This window comes from Corvus kubaryi, unplaced genomic scaffold, assembly GCF_017639235.1.
Source record: "Corvus kubaryi isolate FWS band 111438036 unplaced genomic scaffold, C.kubaryi_AGA036_p1.0 37266, whole genome shotgun sequence".
In the NCBI taxonomy this organism is placed as follows: domain Eukaryota; kingdom Metazoa; phylum Chordata; class Aves; order Passeriformes; family Corvidae; genus Corvus; species Corvus kubaryi.
In genome coordinates, this window is record NW_024581081.1 from 6,699,846 (window position 1) to 6,705,818 (window position 5,973).

Genomic DNA, 5,973 nt, shown 5'->3' on the forward strand with positions numbered 1-5,973 from the left:
GGGCCCCGCGCGAGCCCCAACTCCCCGCGCAGGCGCGGCGGCTCGCGCCTCGCGGCCCCGCCCCCCAGGCGGCCCCGCCCCCAAACAAGGAGCACGTGCGCCGGGACGCTCCCGCCCCCTTCCCTCCCGCGGCGGCCCGCCGCTGGAATACGCGGCCCGGCGCTGGAATGCGCGGCCCGCCGCTAGAACGCGCGGCCCGCCGCTGGAATGCGCGGCCCGCCGCTGGAATACGCGGCCCGCCGCTGGAGTACGCGGCCCGGGCGCGGTGCTGTCGGCCCGAGCGCCGGCTCCTTACCCGGGGCGCTGTTCCCGCCGTTCTCTGCGTTTTATTCCCGTCTGCACCAGGCAGGGAGCCGGGCGGCGCCCCACCAAAGGCTGGCTCCCCGGTCAGCAAAACGTTACGCTATTCATGCATTGTAATGGAGAAAAGTCAGCATTCCTTCGTTACAAATTACATACCTTTTCCATTAATTAGTACTCAAACCCCTGTTTGCTCGTCATTCCTCTCCTTTTCATGGTAATTATTCCACAGGCTAAGTTCTGCTCTCCTTTCGAGCCTGGGGTCCGTTTTGAGTAAGTGGTCATTGAGTCTGTGGTAGTGATCACCCACTGCCGGAATTACCTTTCCCCCAGGTACTGCTCAGTCCTGCTGACTTCACTCCTAGTGGCTGTCATCCAGACAGCCCATTCATCCTGGGATTGTCTTCCCTTTTCCTTAAAAGATTAGCCTAGAGCATACAATGCTCACAATGGAATTGCTTAATCATAACTGTACAGCTATAGCTACTGATAACAACTAAAAGAAGTTGCAAAGTTTGATTCTAATCTTCAGGGGCCCGATGACAACAGTGCCTCTATAATTCTTTATTGGTTGTCTTAACTCCCCTGCCAACCCTAGTTAGTCTGGGAGCAAAGGGCAATACAGCTCCCACCACAACAGCCTCTCCATCTACTCCGTTCCTAAATGATACTTCCTGTGTCTCCTCCACATTCTCCTTCCTTCCAGTTCTTAAAAAAAATTCCTCTTATGTCCTCTTCTGCTATTTCTGGCTTTTTAAATCTCATTGCTCATAGCTTCCCATCCTTTCCACTTCTCCTTCATCTCCCAAGCTGTAGGAAAAACTGCCTCTGCCTGTCCCAGCCACCTACTTGCCAAGTCCTTTGCTGGTCAGACGTCAGCTTTGAAGTTCCCATCTCTAATCAGTGGAACAACATGCACTGAGCCAGCACCAAGAAGCCCTCAGAGAATCTGTTGATTATTCTTGTTGTGGGTACATACAGACAAAGAAACTTGCCACAGTTTTCAAAGAACCAACTTCTTAATGAGTTCACACTGTTTACAGTAATTAGAGGTTGTATAAACAGGTCCCCAGATTTAGCATAGTCCTGATACACAGAGGATATGGAGGCCTAAAATGCCACATGTGGGCATTTCTCTGGGGCATCTGCTCTCCAAAATACTGTGGAAAGCTGAGGAGCCTTCACATGAGCTGCACGGACCCCAGTATGTCACAGATGTGAGCTTTGTGTCTGAAAGCTGTCTCCCAAAATGGTGCATTCTGAGGCTCAGGTTGGGCTTTAAAGAAGTTTGTTCTAATATCACCAAATCCCTGATAGATGTTGGTTATTTTTGCTCAACTCCCCCCCCGCCCCCCCCGCCCCCACCCCCAGAAAACAAAACTAACCAATCAAAAAAACCCACCAAACCAGAAAACAAACCAAATGTCTTAATCAAAAAATCCCCAAAGACACTGAAGTAGACAGATTTTACTAGATTACCAAAAATACGTCATGTTTTATGAGTAAGAGAACAAGGAGATTTAGACCTCCTGCACTGCATAAACTTTAGGTTAAGAGGTAAATTAGTCTTGTTTTTTTTTTTATTCTGTGTATCTTGCAAGATGACCTTGCCTGTATGGAGTTTATATTTGATAAATATGTCATCGTGTTGATACCACATTCCTTTGCTTCCAATCACTCCTGATAAGTTTACATGCACCTATCAATAAAGTACATCAAAACTGTAAAGGTTTCCATAAAAGCTATTAGTTTAATACTAAAGAAGAAGGTGGAGGTTGGAAGAATGTTAAAGCAAAGACAGGAGAACATGAGACAGGAATAGGATTTGGTGTTTTAGAAATTTTGCCTTGAAGAATAAATTAGAACAAAGAGTAAAATTCAGAAATAATAAAGACTGCACTAGGCAAGAAAATATATAGCTGATACCTCAGTAATTTGAGAATGTCAGGCCTGTATGTTAATGAAATCATTCTTTCTGACTAATAAACAATAAGTAGCTAGAATCAGCCTTGTCAGTGTCCATCTTGAGTACAAAGGTGAAAAAAAAAACCCAAAGCCAAACATTTAATTCACTTGATTTCTGTTGATTACATCTGCTAGAAAATTTTGGAGCATGTAAAAAGTGATGTATTATGTCAAATTGGATCTCCATATCAGGGACTCCCTCAAATTACCACAGTTATTGTGCCTATAAGTGGTTGTGGTTGTAAAATTGCTGCTCAGAAGATCATGTTAAGTTTTCTCTAAAAGTGCTGATCTCATTTTTTGCTAGTTCTTACTAACCAGTGTACCATAATAGAAATGGAAGAGGACCCACAAGATCTCATGGGAGCCAGACTCAGAGTGGGGTATTCTGTGAAATCTCTTCCAAAATAACATGACTCAGGACTTTGCAGATTTGGACACAGCCTTTGATGACCGAGCACTGCAAGTGGAGAGATCCTTCTGTTTTCTCTTGCCTTTCCTTTCCTTTTTATTGTAGGGGAACAAAGTTCAGTTTGTAACTGAAGCTGGGCTGTGTTTTTGGTTCACCTTCACCGTAGGCTGCTGTCCGGGACTGGAGCGCAGCCAGAGGTAGGACGGGCTTTTCCTTGAGGGGGTGGTAGGGTTGCCTCTCTCTGGTCTGAAGATGGCACTACAGGGCTGTATGTGGAAGCCACTACAGTCGCTGGACGCTGCTGCTTTCCCTGTTAGTTTTGGCTGTGTGGCACGCGGTCCAACCTGGGATGTTCAGGTAAAATGAGAAATGATGTATTCTGCTGCTCTTCCCTGTTCCTTGCATGCTGAATATGGAAAGCAACCCAGCGTATGCGGAAGCCGCTGGCTTCAGCTTGATCTGAAGCATTAATGAATCTGACTCTAACAACCCAAATGAAAACTGAAGGCAAGTGATTCATGCTCTGAGGAACCTCTGAGATTGCCGTGACCTCCTTGTGCTCAGTGCCATTGGCCAGCTGATTTCATCTGAAAACCACTGGGATCATCTGAACATTGTCATCTTCAGCTTCCACAGGAACTGCCCTCAATCTATGAACACATTTGCCAATGTGTGCATGGGCAGCTCACAGCTAAGAACGACTAGCACTGAAATCAGCATTAGGTGGACATTACATCACTCTCTTTCAAGTATGAAAGTGACATCCATATATTTTAAATAATAAGAAATGTAGCAGTCTTTCTGTTAGATTCGTACCTTGCTTTTAGAAGGACTTCAGCCCACTTCATGTGGTGTGCAGGTAGTCTGAATTCCTGATCCTCAGGGATCCAAGAAGAATCTGAGGATCCTCAAGGGACCAAGTGCCTAAGAGGTGTTAACTGGTTCAGTCCCACTTGCCACAGCAGTGCTGAGGGGATGGGCGTTTACACTGGCACCACAGCAGGGAGAGGGTGACCTCCTGTTGTACCAAGGCTGTCACCTGCTCATGGTGATCCCAAGGCAGAACAAGAGAACTATCAAACCAGTGTGGTATCAGAGAATCGCCCTGCTGGGGTTACCAGGGCAGTCTTTAAAAACTCATATGTACTCCATGTTATACCACTAGAAATATCACAGGCAGAGAAAGATGATATATAATTGTAGTTATGTATGGAAATTTATGGGTTGGATGCTTCTAAAATCATGGGCTCATCCCTCTGCTGTTAGCCCAGAGTGATGAGAGCTGATGAAGGAGACTGCAAAGGTACATTGGTGCTGTAATTGACCTCTTTATCTTGTCCTATGGTGAACATTTCCAAGAGTAAATGTGAAGACCAGAAGCTATGCTACTGGCAGCTGGTGATGGCTAGAGTCTGCCATGCTGTATGCTAAATACCTGCTTTAAGCTTTCATCACGCTCTCTTCACCAGTAGTAGGGAGAAGGAGCCACACTGCACAACCTGGTACTGTGAAGAATCACCAGAAGAGGGGATAAGCTCATTTTAGGATAGCTTTATGCTATAGCACAGAGATACAAATTTGCCCCGGTGTTGGATTGGACATCTTTTTTTTTCTTGCAGAACCCTGCTTTAGGTGTTGTGTCAAGGGAGTCACTTTTACTAACATAAAGCTATATAGATATGCTGTATTTAGAAAAGAAATGCACAGAACAGAAAAAAATCCTGAATCAAATCAGACTATAGGCTGCAGCTTCTAAGAACAATTAGTGATTTAATTTTTCAGGAATCCTGTAAATAGAGTGAAGGCGCCTAAATACTTATTTCAGCATGTCAAGAGATGCACAGAAAAATGAAAACAACAGAAATTTGGGATGTTATTAGCGTACATAAGTCACTGGCAGTGTCTGGAATACAGGCAGATTGATTTGACACCCCTGTTTTATGAAGTTAACCTCATGGTGTCACCAATTAACTTCTCTGTTGGTGAAATGATGATAACGGGAGGTAATCAGCTGCATATGTTCACTTCTAGCAATAGGAAATGACTGAGGGGGTTGATATTTTTAATACCATACACTTGAACTAGAAGATGTGTCAAGAGATTTCTCAGGAACACACAAGGACTTGTTCATGTTCTCCCTTTCATGCTCAAATCGGTTCTCCCTGTTCAGAGGAACTCATATATAATGAAAAGGTCCCTCATTTGGGTCCTGTTTCTCAAGTGCATATCCTTGAAGACACAATATATTAGCTTTGATTAAATTCCGACTCTTTGGTTTCATGGAATGCAGCACCAGGAAGCAGTCAAGGCTGGCTTTGAACACAGGTGTTGAACCTGCATGGTTCACCTGGATGGCTCAGCAAATAGTGCCTCTGTCTGGGTCAGTTTGTGAGCTGCATGCTCAAGGAGGAATTTATCTGGTCTCATCCCATGTTGCAGGTGACTAAGTGGTGGACACATCATCTCATGCTCCCAAACTTCATGTTTCCCAGCCAGCTGAACCAGGGACCTGTCCAAAACTTAAACACACACAGGCTTTCTGGGCACCGTCTGTATCAATGCAGAATGGGAGGCACCTCCAGAGGGATCTTCAGCCCATGGGTCACCACTGTCTGTCTGAGGACAGAGTGGATCACCGTCTCTCCACTGGCTCTCTTTTAAGTGGGAGCCCAATGCAAGCTTTGAAAAACCAGCACAGACACCTAAAAGTAGGAACTATCAAACCCTACCCCAAGGGGTTTGATTTCATCTTCCTTTCTCTAGGCCTTGCTTGTGCTGATGGAGAAAGGACAGTGATGAGGCACCAGACTGGTGGGGAAAACCCACAGAATTCCCTGAGCCAGTGCCCTTTGTCTGTCCCCTGCCTTTCTGGCTCCCCAGTGACTTATTGCTGCCAGCATGCTCACAGCAACTTCTGGTTGCCCCTGGTTTTGGAAGCAGCCAAGGGGTGTGTTAACTAAGCTGATGTTACATTATTTTGCAGCTTTTAGGCTTGCTACTGGCAGTTCATCTTTCCATTGGATTTAAAATGGACAACCTTTTGTTCAGGTTTGGTGAGTAAAGCCAAATTTCAGTACGCTTCTCTTCCTCTCTAAACTGTTACATTCCATGATACATGCAGCCTGTAGTGGCATCCTTGCCTCTGAAAGTGGTTTTCATTAAACAGTCTAAACACACTGTGAAACTTGGAATACATTTGTTTTGTGCACAGATGTGATTACAGGGAGACCTGGTGGGACACAGGCTGGCAGTGCTAAGCTGTGCTCAGTGGAGTGATGTCTCTGACCAGTAAAAGA